Genomic DNA, 19839 nt, shown 5'->3' with positions numbered 1-19839 from the left:
TACCCCGCTCTTCTTGTCAATTTCACTGCCTATGCCGTGAGCGGTGGACCGACGATGCTACGAGTATACGGTCTTGCTGCGTTGCATTGCGTTCAGTTTCATTCTGTGAGTTCGACAGCTACTTGACTAAATGTTGTATTTTCGCCTTACGCGACTTGTTTTCTCCTTCACTTCAGTTTTGTTTCTTTTTCTCTTTTTGTATTTTTTTTTCATGGCTATTCCGGCCCCCCACCCCCTTCCTTTTTACATTTAGTGAATCGGTTTTGAATAAATGTTTTAACATAGACTGGAAATCGAAACGAGGGCAGTGGTGTGTGTCAGTGTGTGACTCTGTGTGTGTGTGTGTGTTTTTTTTTGTGCCAGGAGATCGACTGATTCCGAGGAACCTACCGGACTGATCTTCATGAAACTTGACATACACATTCTGTCCATGTCTTTGATGACGTCATATCCGGCTTTTAGTGAAAGTTGAAGGAGAACTGTCACGTCCTCATTTTTCGATCAACTTGAATTGATAGAAATTTTGGTCAAGCAATCTTCGATAAAAAAAAAAGCGCTTTCCTGTGACGCGCTATACGTACGCTACTGCGCTACACTGGCTTGTCAAGTCAAGCAATCGCGTTTTCCACGTGAATCCAACGAGTGTGGATCGCGGTAACGCCGGTGTAACACGAGAAAATTACTCCCACGAGATTTTTACTCCGGAGTAAAAATTTCGTACGAAAATGTTACTCCCTACTAAAAGAGTACTCCCCCATAACACGAGAAAATTACTCCCCACGACAGGTGAGTTCCGAGTAAACATTTCGTACAAAAATGTTACTCCCCTGACGAATACATCTATATATATATACGACTTGTGTCTGTCTGTGTGTTTGTGTATCTGTGTGTTTGTGTATTTGTGTATTCGCCATGCACGCCCAAAGTTCTCGATGGATCTGCTTCAAATTTGGTGGGCTTATTCAGAGAGACCCCGGACACAACCTCATCGATGAGATATTTCAACACGTGCTCTCAGCGCGCAGCGCTGAACCGATTTTGGTTCCACCTCAGCTATTTTGGTTCCACCTCAGCTACCCGGGCCCCCATACCGACACACCATAGCCGCTACACCACATCACAACGCCAAAGTTCTCGGTGGATCTTTTTCAAATTTGGACACCGTATTCAGCTACACCCCGGACACAATATCATCGATGAGATATTTCAACACGTGCTCTCAGCGCGCAGCGCTGAACAGATTTTTGTTTTTGTGTTCATTTCACCATTATAAGTAACTCTTCCTTATCTTCTCCAGTGTTTGGCGTTTATCTCCCTTCCTTCGTGTGGCTTTCCCGTTCAGTTGTAAGTTACTACACTGCGCTGTCCACTGCGCTGAGCGTCTTCGCATATTCCCGGCGTTCTGTTACTGTTACTATTTTTAGAAGGTCAACGCAGTGTACAGAACGTAAATTGGACCCGTAAATTATCCTCACTGTAAAAGTGCAAAGGTCGAATCAATTTATAGCCACGCGAAAAATACACTGTCATCTATCTCTCTATAGATACGGCTTCTCTGTGTTTTTGTGTGTGTGTGTGTGAGTGTGTGTGTCTCTATGTAAGCAACACCTGTGCATTGTTCAGTTCTGTTTGTGATGTGGTCTGGCGGCTTTTGTGTAATTTTATGTGAAACACTCAAGTCCTTATATAATGGCTCAAAACCGTAGGACTTTTAATATTAATTTTAACGTAATTTTATGTACTGGCCTTCCTTTGAGAAGCCATAACTTGCTCAGTCCTGTTTGAGTGGAGTTCGCCTCCAAAGGTGATTAACACGGTTACATTCGTCGACAAGGATGGGACTCGATATGGTCAGGAATGGCATTATGGCCACTGAATCATTTTCGTGCTGTTCCCATTCCACGAATCTAAGCTTGGCGGGTCCATTGTTCGGACCCGGCGAAGCCGGCGTACGGCTCTAAGTACTTCTTTCCGGCGAAGCCGGCTACCCGGCGAAGCGGGTATTCATTCTAGTAACGAATAAATTACTCCACCCTAACACAAGCAATTTAACTACAAAAAATACTACAAAGTACAAAAAATGAGGAGTACAAATTTCGTGGAGGGAGTAATTTTTTCGTGTCTTGGGGAGTTCTTTTCTCGTATGAAAGGTGTACTCGGAGTAAGAATTTCGTACGACATTTTTTCTCCGGAGTAAATTTTTCGTGGAGTAAAATTTTCATGTTACACCGGCACTGCGGTAAAGCATTGTCTTCGAGAAATGCAATGCGTTCAGTATCATTCTTTGAGTTTAACAGTCACTTCGTTGTTTCGATTTTTTAACAGATTGACTAAATATAGTAACTTCACCGTTTTTGGCTCACGTAAGTGTAGCCTATGCGATGGTAAACTTTGTCTGTCTGTGCGTGCGTGCGTATGATTGTATGTGTGTATGTCTGTGGTAGAAACTTTAACATTTTTGGCTAAACACCGAAATACTCATTTCACGTGGTTAATTTTCAAGCACCATCTTCAAATTATTGAAGCAATGATCAACATTGTGTCGGCATGTGTGTAGTTAAAGCGTGTATCCAAAGAAAACGGGTGGTGGGGGGTTTTGAAGGGGTACAAGCAGTTGACTGATTTGTGTCGTGTTTGGCATGTAGACGGCAGGTCAGGTGTCAAGATCAGGTCAGGGGTCGCGCGAAGGATTGTGGTCCAGTTCTCACCTCGCCGATTCGCCGGGGAAGACGATTTCATGTTGTTCGGTTTCTAAGCTCCAGAAAAGTAAATAAAGAAGATACCAAAGGGAGATTTCCTACAATTTGATCTGCACAGCGTGTTTCCAATGTCCACGCGAGGAAGAGCTGTCGAAAGCGCGGCAGTCAGTGTCGATCTTGCAGCCGTATCCCGGTAAGTTCAGAGACAGATCTAGTGTCTCCCACTCTGATAACGTGTCACCTACTGTTAATCCGTTTTGTTTTAATTTCTTTTTATTTCAGCAGACACGGATGTCAAACACAGTGCTAGGCAGTCACCTCTAGTGAAATGAGTTGATCTAAAGTGCCTGTAATGTTTGGATGTCTTTGCTCGTGGTTCGATTTATGTGAATTTCAAGACTTGCAGTAGAGTCTCAAGTTAAGTTTACTCTGCCCGAAAAAAACTGTCCACCATTTACTTGAACATGCAGATATAAGGAAACGGAATGAATCTGTTCTCAAAGTCAAAATGATCACGATTTTTTCCTCAGATTCAAAACATGCACTGTCATGGTTTTGTCTGTACAATTTAGTAGTACTTTGCAACAACTTCCTTGAACGTGAAAGACAGTTTTTGAATGCTAGATCTGTATCGCGTTTCATTCCAGACTCGATCCTCTCTTTGATTGTAGATCTACTGTTTGCTGTTTACGCACTATCATATGATTCGCTATGTAACGTTTGGTAAGCTTACCTTGCCACAGCTTTCTTGTCTTTGTTGGCATTTCTGGCTGTGTTGACCGTCAGAATTATTTTAAGAACCAGGCTGCTGCAGTCGACATGTTTCGCATATTGTAGGGTTACCATGCTGCATAGGTAAAGTGGCTTGTATAACCTGACTATTCTGTTTCAAAACACTGTTTATATTTGTGTAGGTTGTAGTCATCATAACTAATCGCATTTTGCCATTTGTTTCAGAAAGGAGGTTAACCTACAACAAGATCGACGCTATGTCAGATATATGCCTCAGCCACACGAAGACTTCCGAATTTAGATCTACTCGGCATGGTGACAAGTCTTGATGAAAAGTATAGGACTGAGGACAGCAGTGGAAAAAGTGCCCACATGGCAGGTACCTAACCTATTACCCTAGTCATTTTATCTGTTTGCCTTCTTTTGAAAATTATACATGGAGTTGATATGATGCGTTAGTTTTAACTGTGTGTGTGTGTGTGTGTGTGTGTGTGTGTGTGTGTGTGTGTGTGTGTGTGTGTGTGTGTGTTTGTGTGTGTGTGTTACGGAGTGAGTGAGTTTGTGTTATGTTACTGTTTGTTGATTTCTTACGGGAGCCTTGAAGGCTTCGCCTCTTGTTTTTTTTTAATCTAGTGGCAGTGGAACGTTAAACATCGTGACTGCTGACAGTTTCATTCAGCTGAAAGGTGATCCAGCTCGGGAAACATTATAAGGGGAAGTAACAACGTACAGCAGCATGGATGTTGTGATACGAGGGAGTTCTTGCCCTTCCCTCGCTGATCTGAAATCTCAGTCACATGAATTGTTGGCTTAAAAAGAAAAGAAAAGAAGTCGAGTGAAGCGATATAAAAACGTTTAGTCCATCTGTGGGCATCAAACTATCATCGGCGAGACTATAGTTTAGTTTATTGAAGTAGCAGTCCCTGAAATACTCTTCCGACAATCCTGCGGCAAACTACCGGCACAAACGTTTTTAAGACCAGATAGACATCTTATCTCATGAAGTCAAAATAAACATTATTTGTCGCTATAGAAAGTTGTTAAAATCAACAACCGGTGCTTTTTACATTTAGTCAAGTAATGACTAAATGTTTTAACGTAGAGGGGGGAATCGAGACGAGGGTGTGGTGTATGTGTGTGTGTGTGTGTGTGTGTGTGTGTGTGTGTGTGTGTGTGTGTGTGTGTGTGCGTGTGTGTAGAGCGATTCAGACCAAACTACTGGACCGATCTTTATGAAATTTGACATGAGAGTTTCTGGGAATGATATCCCCGAACGTTTTTTTCCTTTTTTTGATAAATACCTTTGATGACGTCATATCCGGCTTTTTGTAAAAGTTGAGGCGGCACTGTCACGCCCTCATTTTTCAATCAAATTGATTGAAATTTTGGCCAAGCAATCTTCGACAAAGCCCGGACTTCGGTATTGCATTTCAGCTTGGTGGCTTAAAAATTAATTAATGACTTTGATCATTAAAAATCTGAAAATTGTAATTTTTTTAATTTTTTTCTAAAACGATCCAAATTTACGTTCATCTTATTCTTCATCATTTTCTAATTCCAAAAACATATAAATATGTTATATTTGGATTAAAAACAAGCTCTGAAAATTAAATATATAAAAATTATTTTCAAAATTAAATTGTCGAAATCAATTTAAAAACACTTTCATCTTATTCCTTGTTGGTTCCTGATTCCAAAAACATATAGATATGATATGTTTGGATTAAAAACACGCTCAGAAAGTTAAAACGAAGAGAGGTACAGAAAAGCGTGCTATCCTTCTTAGCGCAACTACTACCCCGCTCTTCTTGTCAATTTCACTGCCTTTGCCATGAGCGGTGGACTGACGATGCTACGAGTATACGGTCTTGCTGCGTTGCATTGCGTTCCGTTTCATTCTGTGAGTTCGACAGCTACTTGACTAAATGTTGTATTTTCGCCTTACGCGACTTGTTACATTTAGTCAAGTTTTGACTAAATGTTTTAACATAGAGGGGGAATCGAGACGAGGGTCGTGGTGTATGTGTGTGTGTGTGTGTGTGTGTGTGTGTGTGTGTGTGTGTGTGTGTGTGTCTGTGTGTGTGTGTGTAGAGCGATCTTTATGAAATTAGACATGAGAGTTCCTGGGAATGATATCCCCGGAGTTTTTTTTTCATTTTTTCGATAAATATCTTTGATGACGTCATATCCGGATATTTGTAAAAGTTGAGGCAGCAGAGAACTGCTAACTCGATTACCCTTGTTAAATAAAGAATTGTTCTTGTTCTTGTTCTTGTTCTTGTTCTCACGCCACACAAACACCAGCACACACACACAGATACATACACACATACAGGCACAGACACAGACACAGACACTCACACCCACACACACACACACACACACACATACCCTCACACACACATACCCTCACACACACACACACACACACACACACACACACACATACTCACTCACACACACACACACACACACACACACGCACACTCTCACACACACACACACACACACACACACACACACACACACACACACACATCACAATCACAATCACAGACAGACAATTCGACAAATGGCACTGGACAACTGAGGCAAATTGAGATGCGGCAGTTCGGGATGCCGGCAGCGGGTCGGAATGCGGCAATTCGGGATGCGGCAGATTGGGAAAAAGCTAGCATGTAGGGATGCGGCAGAATGGGATTACACCGTAAAAATGGAGTGATTCTTGAAATAAACGTAACATTTACAAGGTCTATAAATCGGGAGTTTTACAAGCGGAGAAGCCTTATATCGGGAGTCTTAAAATCAGACATGTCTTAAATCATGGTTCTTTTAAGCAGAGAAGCCTTAAATGTGGGGTCTTAATAGCGGATAAGTTTTAAATGGGTGGTCTCGAAAGTGGAGTCTGAAACGGGGTGGGATGGGGGGGGGGGGGGATGGGGGGGGGGGGGGGCTATGTTTTTCAGGGAATATGGGAGGAGAGAAATGCAGGCAGGTGAGCTTGAACGTCTGCTGAGATTAGAGGTGAAATTAGCGCTGGCACTGAGCGCTTTAGTGCAAGCAGATAGAAAACTGTGGCTGTAGACATGCACAGACATCTCAGAGGTTGGTGGGGGGTCGGGTTGAAGGCGAGGTAGTGCGAGGTGCATTGGGGGCCGGGCCGGGCCGGGGGGCCGGGGTGGGGTGGGGCAGTTGGTGGGGTTGGGGGTCCAGATGAGCGTTCGTGTGGTTGGGGGGGGGGAGGGGGTGGGTGCGTGCGTGCGTGTGTGTGTGTGTGTGTGTGTGTCTGTGTGTGTGTGTATGTGTGTGTGTGTGTCTGTGTGTGTAGAGCGATTCGGAGTAAACTACTGGACCGATCTTTATGAAATTTTTCATGAGAGTTCCTGGGTATGATATCCCCAGATTTTTTTTTCATTTTTTGGATAAATGTCTTTGATGACGTCATATCCGGCATTTTGTAAAAGTTGAGGCGGCACTGTCACACCCTCATTTTTCAATCAAATTGATTGAAATTTTGGCCAAGCAATCTTCGACAAAGGCCGGACTTTGGTATTGCATTTCAGCTTGGAGGCTTAAAAATTAATCAATGACTTTGGTCATTAAAAATCTGAAAATTGTAATTAAAATTATTTTTTGATAAAACGATCCAAAATCACGTTTATCGTATTCTTTATCATTTTATGATTCCAAAAACATATAAATATGATATATTCGGAATACAAACAAGCTCTGAAAATTAAAAATATACAAATTATGATTAAAATTAAATTTCCGAAATCGATTTAAAAACAATTTCATTGTATTCCTTGTCGGTTCCTGATTCCAAAAACATATAGATATGATATGTTTGGATTTAAAACACGTTCAGAGAGTTAAAAAGAATAGAAATATAGAAAAGCGTGCTATCCTCCTCAGCGCAACCGCTACCGCGCTTTTCTGGATTGTTAATTTCACTGCCTTTGCCACGAGCGGTGGACAGACGATGCTACGAGTGTACGGTCTTGCGGAAAAAATGCAATGCGTTCAGTTTCATTCTGTGAGTTCGACTGAGCTTGACTAAATGTTGTATTTTCGCCTTACGCGACTTGTTGTTTTTGTTGTGCTCTCTTCTTTGATTTGATATCAAAGAAACAATCCTCGAAGATTCACGGTTTTACGTCTGTTAAAAGCTTTTTTGAGCAACAAAAGAGATAAATCTTTCACGCTATTATCGAGTCACAAAAGGGAACACCACTCCTGAAACACCGGTTTGGTTTCCACTGCCAAGTTCGACAACCCCGGCATGATTCTGCGCAGATTGTCAGAAAAAGAACACCGGCACATGCTGAGTTTATGTTCCCCCTGTCTGTGATCTACGCTCCCCGAAACACCTGTGCTTTGATCTTCGTCGCTTTCTTAAAAGCGTGAAACCGGAAGATTCAAACACACAGATAACATGAACTCCACTCTCGACGTGGCTTCGCACGTAACATAGACTTTGAGCAATGACACATTATAACTGGCATTTTGGAGCCCTGATGGCGCAGTGGTTCTGTTTCTTTTTCTGAGTTCATGGGCTGCAACTCCCACGCGCACTCGTGTTTTTGGAGGATTTTTTCCTTGTTCTTGTTATCACGAGTGGGCTTCTACGTGCGTGGCCGTTTTGCCCAGTCGTTTTAGGCAGTTATAAACTGTGTTTTTGTTATAGTTTTCTGTTCTGTTCTGTTCTTTTTTTTTCTTTTTTTTTGAGGGGGTAGGTGAGTTTGCTTTTTGCTTTGACGAAGAGTATTCACGAGGCTTCGGAAGTGATCGTGGTTCCATAAGACGCATATTCTATTTGGGCGCATCGACTGCATGACGTTTTGAGCAAAAGTACAGTATATAGAATAAACAGAATACTACATGGCTTGCTGTGTCGTACTAGATTTACACTTGTTTCTTTTTCAAATATCCCGAGGCTAACTGGTTTTCAATATTTTAGTTTCAGGCCGAAGGATTGACTTAACGCTTTTATCGATCCACGCGCCTTGTTTATACTCCAATCGTGCAGTCACTATTTTCTTCTCAAAGTTAATCCTAATATAATCCACCACCACCCACCACCCTCCTCACAGCCAGTAGAACTAGTCAAGCGTGACACTCGCCTTGAGTCATTGTTGGGTTTTCCCGAACACCACCATGACCCCACGAGTTCAAATCCTCTTGACCGCCCTAAATCGCTGCATGTGTAGGCTGTCTAGGGCTATTTTACCTTGTTTTCAGTAAAGCCAAACATGGAAGAAAAAATCGAAAGGGAAAAAATCGAAAAATAGCAGACCATCTCTAACAATCTGAACCATACAACTTTGGGGATGAAATTTCAGTCGCTTGTTCGTTCCAATGACACGGGTCAACTTTATGTGCAGACTCAGAGACGGAAGCCATGTCCCACCCCCGTGTCACCACAGTGGCACGTAAAAGACCTTGGTCATTCTGCCATAAGTGCAGGTGGCTGAATACACCTAAACTCGCAGACACCTGGGTAGCGCGACCCCGTTGCTACTAGCTTTCCACTGGGAGGAAGCGACCCGAATTTCCCAGCGATGGGACAATAAATAAATGAAAAATGAAAAATGAAAAAAAATAATCTCTCAGGTACCAGGAGCGGATTGGTTCCACACAGCTGTCGCTTACTGTGGCTGTTGTCTGTATTTAGAGCGCATACGTCACTGTGTTTCTAACAACTGTGAAGTATTTTGTTAAACACGATTTTAATGGCAACCATGATACAGTGATAAGGCAGGTCACGGACCAAAGAGCTTTTAGTAGAACTTCTACATCATAATCAAACGACAATAACGGTATGTTATTGCAACGTTATAACAAAACAAAACGTTAAGTCCTCGATCTTCGGCCCATTTTTGTTTAAGTGGACAGACAGAAAATAAACGTATCTGAAAAATGGAATTCGCTCAGAAGACACACGCGAGACAAACCTTAACTGAAAAAGAAAACATTAACACTTCAAAAAGCCAAATGAAGACAACTCGACAAGACTTTCTATACTCCTGCAAGTCATATTGATCAAAACAAGTACCCAACCTGGTTACTGGTGTGTCTTTTTTTTATTTAAATGTTTCCCCCAAGTCAATGTGATTTTAATCTCATGACTCATTTTGTCGGGGCACGTCAGTCCTGTTGTACGAGGTTTCCAAAAGGCTACGACGCAGTTCGATTAGCGACAAAGTAGCTAATTCTGTATAACACGATGTAGACCAAGGCCGGTGTAACACGAGAAAATTACTCCCACGAGAATTTTACTCCGGAGTAATTTTTTTCGTGCCTTGGGGGAGTTCTTTTCTCGTACGAAAAGTGTACTCGGAGTAAGAATTTCGTACGAAATATTTACTCCGGAGTAAATGTTTCGTGGAGTAAAAATTTCGTGTTAACACCGGCTTTATGTGGCTCAGCCCTTTGTCTCTGCATTCTCCCGTTTTCCCCAAACACAGCTTAAACCGCGTGCACGTTTGTCCTGAAGGGGTCTGTTTCGCTAGGTTACTAATACAGTAATACGAACCTCTATTTTATAGAACCTTTACATTTCAAAGAAAGAAAAAATTGAACAAATTAAAAGTCTTAAGAGAGAGGGTGTCTTAAAATGGAGGTTACTGAAAGACGTTATGAGGAGGAAGTCTGAGAAAAAATAGTCCTCGTCACAGAGACACGCCCTGGATCGTGGAACGCCTATTTGTGTCCACCGCAGGCGCTAAACACGATTGGGTCCCCCGCACGCGGAAGCAGAGTTAATAGCGAGATTTAAGAAACAGCACGTTTCGTTTTGCAGCTCGTTTCGTTTGGTGAATGAGTCACCCCGCGAAACGGAACGTGTAACAAGACGGCATAGGCCGCAGACAAGATTTAGATGTATTCACGTTTCGTTTCGGAATGAAAGGCCGGGCATGGCAGGATATGATCCGCTGACTGGGCATGGCATAATTTCAACTCCACGAGTCAATAAAGGATTGACATACTCGCATTGCACGCACAAGAGCTTCACATTTTTCAATTCATGCACCTGATCACATACGAAGCCAGAATAAAAATTCGATGCGATGACCTACTTCTGCTTCGCCATTTGCTTTCTCACCATGAAGTTGGATAAATGTACCAGGATCAGCACCCTTCAAAATATTTCAGTTCACAACAGTTGTCTACCTCCAATGAACACATTCTCAGCGCTGAAAGACTGTGAAAGGGTTGATGAATCTCGCAATGCATAAAATGGCCAACAAATAAAAATGTTAGTGTGCAAAAATACTCACAAAAGTTGACGAAATATTGTTCGTTTTTTGGGGGTGGAAAACGTGACTGCGTTTTGACGTTCCACGTTCCGTTTCAGTTGACCTTCACCTTTCCAGCGAGAGACCCCCGAAATAATGACGTTTACCACAACTTCAAAACGAAACGTCCCAACGTTTCGTTTCTTAAATCTCCGTAATATATCGCAAAAGAATTGCCCTGTGAAGGTATTTTATGGCAGATCACATTATTTGTTATAGATATTCCGAAGCAGAATTGCCTAGGCTATAAGTACAATATTTTACTTCTTAGGTCTTGTTGTGTACTCGTGAACAGTGGCGTTCGATTTTCTGCCGAAGTCCGTGAAAATTACGCAGAGAGGTCTCAATTTCTTACAAATTAACCCAGAACTACCATTTCAATCACTATTCTAATACTCACAGTTCAATCTTCGATAGCCTACCTTGCAGACTTGTATGCGCGTTTTGGGGCACCAGCATCGCGGATAAGCTGCTCTAATCTAGCGTTATTTTGTGGTACTCGATTATCAGTGGGAAAGGTCCCCCGGCGACACCAGATAAGGTCCCCCGCATTTTTGATCAAGCTGCGGGGGATCTTACCCTGTCAAATTTCACTGTTCATCTTTGTACCCATCGTGAGTCTAAACTAAACTGAGCTGAAACTTAAAAATGGAAAGCAGTATCCACAAGTAGTTAGACTTTGACAAGCAAGAAGATTTAAGCCCTTCTGTTGACCGTGCTTTGTGTTATTTTATCATTTTTAACGTGGGGGACAGTATTTCTTACCTGTCTTGGTGAAATTTATATACTCTTTGTTTCCTGAGCCTGGACCATTGAGACGGTTACCTCAAAGATCTGTTCATTCTTCAGTTTGTCGGTGTCAAAAGTTATACCCCCATTCCACACAACCAAGGACGGCTGCCACTATGGTCAGACGCTGCTGAAAGATGCCAAAAAAACGGCCGTTTGCGCAGCGTTCCATTGTTGTGGCAGCAGTCCGTGGTTGGTACGGGAACGGGACCTAGAACGGATGTGTGGAATGCGGGTATGACAACTCAGTGTGTGAGAGCGCTACCGTTGCGTTACCGTTGTTTTAAGTTCCTTTAACGATCCAAGCGTTCCGTTACCAATGGGTTGAGGTTCCATTACCGTTCATTCTGAACATGCAGCCCAAACTCAGCCGTCCCTACCGACCCTACCGTTCAAAGCAGTTCCGTTAACGATCAGTTACGTTCATTGCGGTTCTGTCCCGATCCCTCCCGTGCCCGCACCGTTCCTTGGTCGGTACGGGAACGGGACCTAGAACGGTTGTGTGGAAAGGGGGTAGCTTGCAGTCAGTGAAGGGAGACTGCAATTGGCCACACGGTTTTCCTCAGGCTCTCAAGGATGGTGCATCGCTTGAGAATTTGTGCGGATCTGTTAAAACATATGCGCTCAAACGTGTTGGATTTGTTAAAACATGGCGTATTTGGTCCTGTAAGACTATGTATGTATCAACAGGAAATTAGTTCCATTACAAGTCGCGTAAGGCGAAAATACAATATTTTGTCAAGTAGCTGTCGAACTCACAGAATGAAACTGAACGCAATGCCATTTTTCAGCAAGACCGTATACTCGTAGCATCGTCAGTCAGTCCACCGCTCATGGCAAAGGCAGTGAAATTGACAAGAAGAGCGGGGTAGTAGTTGCGCTAAGAAGGATAGCACGCTTTTCTGTACCTCTCTTTGTTTTAACTTTCTGGGCGTGTTTTTAATCCAAACATATCATATCTATATGTTTTTGGAATCAGGAACCGACAAGGAATAAGATGAAAGTGTTTTTAAATTGATTTGGACAATTTAACTTTGATAATAATTGTTATATTTTTAATTTTCAGAGCTTGTTTTTATATTTAGTCAAGTTTTGACTAAATATTTTAACATCGAGGGGGAATCGAAACGAGGGTCGTGGTGTATGTGCGTGTGTGTGTGCGTGCGTGTGTGTGTAGAGCGATTCAGACTAAACTACTGGACCGATCTTTATGAAATTTTACATGAGAGTTCCTGGGTATGAAATCCCCGAACGTTTTTTTTATTTTTTTGATAAATATCTTTGATGACGTCATATCCGGCTTTTCGTGAAAGTTGAGGCGGCACTGTCACGCCCTCATTTTTCAACCAAATTGGTTGAAATTTTGGTCAAGTAATCTTCGACGAAGCCCGGACTTCGGTATTGCATTTCAGCTTGGTGGCTTAAAAATTAATTAATGACTTTGGTCATTAAAAATCTGAAACTTGTAAAAAAAATAAAATTTTATAAAACGATCCAAATTTACGTTCATCTTATTCTCCATCATTTTCTGATTCCAAAAACATATAAATATGTTATATTCGGATTAAAAACAAGCTCTGAAAATTAAATATATAAAAATTATTATCAAAATTAAATTGTCCAAATCATCTTATTCCTTGTCGGTTCCTGATTCCAAAAACATATAGATATGATATGTTTGGATTAAAAACACGCTCAGAAAGTTAAAACAAAGAGAGGTACAGAAAAGCGTGCTATCCTTCTTAGCGCAACTACTACCCCGCTCTTCTTGTCAATTTCACTGCCTTTGCCATGAGCGGTGGACTGACGATGCTACGAGTATACGGTCTTGCTGAAAAATGGCATTGCGTTCAGTTTCATTCTGTGAGTTCGACAGCTACTTGACTAAATATTGTATTTTCGCCTTACGCGACTTGTTAATTATATTTAGTCAAGTTTTGACTAAATATTTTAACATCGAGGGGGAATCGAAACGAGGGTCGTGGTGTATGTGCGTGCGTGTGTGCGTGTGTGTGTGTAGAGCGATTCAGACTAAACTACTGGACCGATCTTTATGAAATTTGACATGAGAGTTCCTGGGTATGAAATCCCCATACGTTTTTTTCATTTTTTTGATAAATGTCTTTGATGACGTCATATCCGGCTTTTCGTGAAAGTTGAGGCGGCACTGTCACGCTCTCATTTTTCAACCAAATTGGTTGAAATTTTGGTCAAGTAATCTTCGACAAAGCCCGGACTTCGGTATTGCATTTCAGCTTGGTGGCTTAAAAATTAATTAATGACTTTGGTCATTAAAAATCTGAAAATTGTAAAAAAAAAAAAAAAATTTATAAAACGATCCAAATTTACGTTTATCTTATTCTCCATCATTTGCTGATTCCAAAAACATATAAATATGTTATATTCATGAGGGCGTGACAGTGCCAGGAACTCTCATGTGAAATTTCATAAAGATCGGTCCAGTAGTTTAGTCTGAATCGCTCTACACACACACACAGACACACACACACACGCACACACACACGCACATACACCACGACCCTCGTTTCGATTCCCCCTCGATGTTAAAATATTTAGTCAAAACTTGACTAAATATAAAAACGGTGGTGTCACGATCGGGTGACAGAGACCAAGAAAGCGTCACTCAGTGGAGTGCCTGTTCTGGGTCAATGTATGATAGAAAGCGCCTGTGCGTGATATTGGACACAGCAGAGTTTTTGCTGACAGTGCTCCCGAGCACGGATGTTTTGAAACGCACGAGCTTCACAGTGCAGGTTTCTGCTGTCATAGGGCTGACGGTTTTTTTTTGCTGACAGCGCGCACGGGATTTTCAGGGATTGAGTTTCTCGTGTCTTTTTCCTGCTTGGGGAGGCAAAACTGTGTATAGCTGGACTGGTTTGGTGACAAGGTCAGTCACGTGTATTTGGCTAGGTGGTCTGTCAGAGACTCAAGGACGACACACTTGACACCCAGCGGCAGAAGGGGAAGGACCTAACACACAGTTACTAGAGTATGATGGTTTTTCACCGAGTATCATATTCGGCACTCTAGGGGAACTTCCACAAGTTATTCCTTTCCTCTGCCACGTATTTTGCTGAGGACAAGTCGTCACATTTCCTTCGTCGGCGATGGCTTTCGCATAAGGATTCGACAAGGGGTTCTGGACGTTTTGGGTCACTGTTGACGAACAGAGACTGTTCCAGGGAGGAGGCGGACTTTGCTTCCATTGAGAGTTACAATCATAGGCTTTTGAGGTAATAAATCATTATTTAACGCTGTTGATGAGTCTGTGTTGTGGAATGAAATACTCTCTGTTGTTCTTTCCAGGTTAGCGCATAATTTACTCTCTGTGACGCTAAAATACTAATCTGTATATGGTTTTTGCAGATAGGGAGAGAAGGACGGAAAATGGCTGTTTTGTTGTTGTAAAAAGTCAGTTTTGTGCAGGCCCACGTGCTCGATGAGATATTTAAAGATGACATGTTTTAAGGTGGTGGGTGAGGGGTAGCTGACATGTTTAGTGCACCGATGCTTTCTGTTTGCAGCCTTCCTTCGTTCGTTCGTTTCGTTCGTTCGTTACGTTCCCGTAACATCGGCACGGCTGACTCTGGCGGGAACTGTTGAGGCTACGCTAACCAGGAGACCGGCTAACCAGGAGACCGGCTAACCAGCGGACCGGCTAACCAGCGAACCGGCTAACCAGCGGACCGGCTAACCAGCGAACCGACTAACCAGCATACCGGCTAAGCAGCAGCAGCAGAGATAAAGCTAAGTGCACCATGTCGTACGCACCCCGTTGACCACCGTTGTCTTTTCGTATCTATGATTTCATTGGAGTAGTGACAACGTGGGGTGTGTGACACCTGCACGAACTAGAGCTTTTCGAACAGAACATTCTCATTTCGACTGTATTTACACGGGTTCAGCGTGTTACTATAATTTTCTACATAGTACTGGCATTTTGTCAGTGAACACTGGTTTTTTACGTGTTGAGAACGTAAAAGGAACATATTTTGAGTGAAGGCTCGAGGGAGGTGGAGAGTTTATACATAAACAGGCGTCTGAAACTTATACTTTTGTTGACTCTATTTAATTGTATGCCTGCGAGAGTGGATCGTGGTGTGGTTAGTTAATTAGTAGTAATTAACCGGTTCATAATCACCTTGAGTGATATATTGAAACGTGACACGTGGGGGCCAAGCCGGGATTTACTCAGTTAATTTCCAACTGATAAAGACCCACCAATTAAGGAGAACTAAGAGCAGATAATCTCGTCAGTGCTCGACTTATTTTCTGCTTGGTGCTACCCTTTTTTGTATAGTTTTGATCATATACCACACCTTAAGCGATTCACATCTTGCAGGAAATGTAAATTGTAATTTGTGAGTTATTGTATGCGCTAACTGTGATTATCTCCCTTTCCTTTGTTTGTGAATCTTTGTTGTTGTACGTTCAGAGTTTTCCGTTGCAGAGAGCTGAGCGGGGTTAGCGGATTTGTTATTCGTTTTACTCAGTTTTCTCTACATTGTTGTTTCGCATTCCGTAACAGGTTACATTTTCTACCGTCTTGTTTTACTTGGATTTTTCTCCATATTTTGACTTTGTTGGAATTTTGGGGGGGAAGGGTCCGAGGACTTCTGTCCTAACCAAGGCTGTGGGAAACACTCTGTTTCACCGCAAAAAGCAGCCGATAAAGTAGGCCACGGCTGTGGGAAACACTTTGTTTCACCGCAGAAAGCAGCCATAAAGTAGGCTACGCGATTTGTTCTACACCGTTTGGATTTTTCTTCTGCATTTTCCGGTTGCTGGATTTTTGTATCCACCGCTTTCGTCACCGCGTATTCTAGCTATAGCTGCGTTAGACTTACTTTTGTGATAAAGCTTTGCTAAAACTAACCATGGCTACAGGGGGATCTCCGACGAGGAGAATAACTTTCGAGACTCCTGGCAGTGAGGAACAGACAGAGCGTGACGCACGCGTTAGAGCGCGTAGTTTGCTTAAACGCAAGGAGCTGGAACGTAGGGAAGACATAGAGCGACAGACGAGAAAAGAAGAGCTTGACAGACAAGAACGACAGGCCGAACGTGACAGACAGGACAAGAAAGAGAAAGACGAACGAGACAGACAGGAAAAGAAGGACGAACTGGACAGACAAGAAAGAGAACGTGACAGACAAGAAAGAGAACGACAGGCCGAACGACAGGCCGAACGTGACAGACAAGAAAGAGAACGACAGGCCGAACGTGACCGACAGGATAAGAAAGACGAGCTTGAGAGACAGGAACGACAGGCCGAACTTGACAGACAGGAAAAGAAAGACGAACGTGACAGACTAGACCGGAAGGAACAGGCGGATCGCGATCACCAGCTAGAGCTAGCTAGGCTACAGGCCGAGAAGGGTACGCTCACTCAGGCTAGCGCGCCGACGTTTGTTGCCGACCGTACGAGACTGCCGACGTTCGACGATGACAAGGACGAGCTCGACGACTTTTTACGCCGGTTTGAGCGCATTGCATCTGACCAGAAGTGGGAAGAGGCCACGTGGGCTAGCCGCCTTAGCACCTGCTTAAAGGGACGCGCATTGCAGCTCTACAACGCTTTGGAGGACGACGAGGCGAGAGACTATCAGGCACTTAAGAAGGCGTTACTCCAGCGCTTTAACCTGACTGCTGAAGCCTACAGACGACGTCTGCGTAACAGCAAGAGACTGAGCGGCGAGCTGAGTCATCAGTTTGTGGCACGCCTTAACCTCTACCTGCGGCGCTGGGTGGAGATGGCCGAAAAGGACTGGACCGTCAACGACCTTGCCGACCTCATAGTCATGGAACAACTGATGTCCAGCCTGCGACCTGAGGTGGTGACCTTCGTGCAGGAGCACCAGCCCAAGACTACTCAGGAGGCAGCCGACTGGATCAGAGTGCACGAGGACGCCCAGGCGATCTCCGGCAAATCTTCAGGCTCACGGCCAGGAAAAACGGGAAATTCGGGTTCTTCAGGACCCAAGGACGGGAAGGACGATCAGGGACACAAGGGATCGAGTTCCAGAACTGACATCCAGTGTTACTACTGCAACAAGCGGGGCCACGTGAAGAAGGACTGCCACAAGAGACAGGCTGACCAGAAGGGCGTTCACTTCGTTGGCAGTGAGGAGTTCAGGGACGTCACGAGCTCATGCACCATCCCACAACTCTGCGTTCCGTGCTCCAGGAAACATTTCCAGCCCCACTGCAACGTCTACGTTAACGGAGTGAAGGGCGAAGGTCTGCGGGACACAGGGGCAGACATGATAGTGGTTCGGGCGAGTCTAGTTCCAGCTATGGCCTACACAGGAGACAGCATCAGGGTGAGAATGGCCGAGGCATCTCACGCTTACGACTTGAACACGGCAGTGATCAAGGTCGTAACCCCGTTGTTCACGGGGACCATTGTGGCCGTCGTCATGGACGATCCTCCATGCGACCTGCTCATTGGGAACCGGGTTCAGTTTGTGGACGGCGTCACCAGGGAGGTTCCCGTTTATCGGTCTCCCGACGTCATTTCAGTGCTCACGCGGGCACAGGCGGAGCGAGAGGATAAACCTCTCAAACCCCTACCTGCTGCACGAGCTGCCCTGGGGAACGTGACCCCCGCGCTTCTCGCGAAGGCTCAGGATTCTGACCCGACCTTAGCTACTCCTCGGGAGCACGCGAAGTCGGGGAAGGTGAAGCTGAGCGGGAAGCATGGGAGGTCAAAGTTCCTCAGGGACAAGAAGTTGCTCTACCGTGAGTTCAGCAACCAAGAAGGTACATTCAAACAGGTTGTCGTGCCTCGCGAGTTTCGCGAGGGTGTCATGGCAACGGCACACGACTCGATTCTGGGAGGTCATCTTGGGACCAAGAAGACCACGGATCGTGTCTGGCGCCACTTTTACTGGCCCGGCATCTGCACGGATGTCCGACGTTTCTGTGCGTCCTGCGATAAGTGCCAGAAGGTGGTTGCCAAAGGAAGGGTGAGGAAGGTCCCCTTGGAGAAGATGCCGCTCATCGACGAACCCTTTCGTCGGGTGGCAGTGGACATCATCGGGCCCATCTTGCCTGCGTCTGAGGACGGAAACAGATACATTTTGACCATGGTGGACTACGCTACTCGATACCCAGAGGCGATCCCTCTGAAATCGATTGAAGCCACGCGAGTAGCTGAGGCTCTGGTTACTATGTGGTCCCGGCTGGGAATTCCATCAGAGGTACTCACCGACAGAGGCACGCAGTTCACGGGAGGAGTGATGGCGGAGGCAGCACGACTGCTATCACTGGAGCAGCATTTCACCACTCCTTACCATGCTCAGTGCAACGGACTGGTGGAAAGGTTCAATGGCACCTTGAAGACCATGCTGAGGAAACTAGCTCAGGAGAAACCACGCACGTGGGACAGGTACATCCCAGCATTGCTTTTTGCATACCGCGAGGTTCCTCAGGAGAGCTTGGGTTTTTCCCCATTTGAGTTGTTGTACGGCAGACAGGTACGCGGTCCCATGGCTATCCTGCGTCAAGCCTGGACGGACGAAGAAGCTGACGAGGAGGTGCAGACGACAGCGACCTACATAGTAGAACTCAGGAACAGGATTGAAGAGACCTGCAAACTGGCTCAAGAGAACCTGGGAAGAGCAGCACAGCGTTACGCGCGAGGATTCGACCGCAAGGCACGGCCGCGCAGCTTCAAGATTGGAGAACGGGTGTTGCTACTTCTACCTGTCAAACACAACAAGCTACAACTGCAGTGGCAAGGACCTTTTGAGGTGACAGCGAAAGTGGGCCAGAACGACTACAGGATCATGATGCACGGGAAAGCACGCCTGTACCACGCCAACCTGCTGCGCGCCTACATAGAGAGGACAGCCTACGGGGAGAAGAACAAAGACCAGAAGAACAAAGACAAGAAGACAGAGAAGGTTGCAGTCATCAGGGGTGAAACGAGGGGTTGCTCGTTCTTGAGGACGACCTTTCTGTCTGGAAACAGACCATCAACCTCTGCAATATCTTCAGGTTGCAAGGTTGGCAAACGCCAGACTTATGCGCTGGGCGTTGATTCTCCAACCGTACCAATTCACGGTACGCGTCATTCCGGGCGCCAACAATGTTGGAGCTGACTTTCTCTCTCGGGCTGTAGAGGAGAACATGACTGTGAGCGAAACCGAGGTTTCGTCTTGAAGAGGGGAGGTGTGTCACGATCGGGTGACAGAGACCAAGAAAGCGTCACTCAGTGGAGTGCCTGTTCTGGGTCAATGTATGATAGAAAGCGCCTGTGCGTGATATTGGACACAGCAGAGTTTTTGCTGACAGTG

The sequence above is a fragment of the Littorina saxatilis genome, linkage group LG7 (assembly GCF_037325665.1).
Source record: "Littorina saxatilis isolate snail1 linkage group LG7, US_GU_Lsax_2.0, whole genome shotgun sequence".
NCBI lineage: Eukaryota > Metazoa > Mollusca > Gastropoda > Littorinimorpha > Littorinidae > Littorina > Littorina saxatilis.
The sequence above is the reverse complement of the archived record's forward strand: the minus strand, read 5'-3'. Positions refer to the sequence as shown.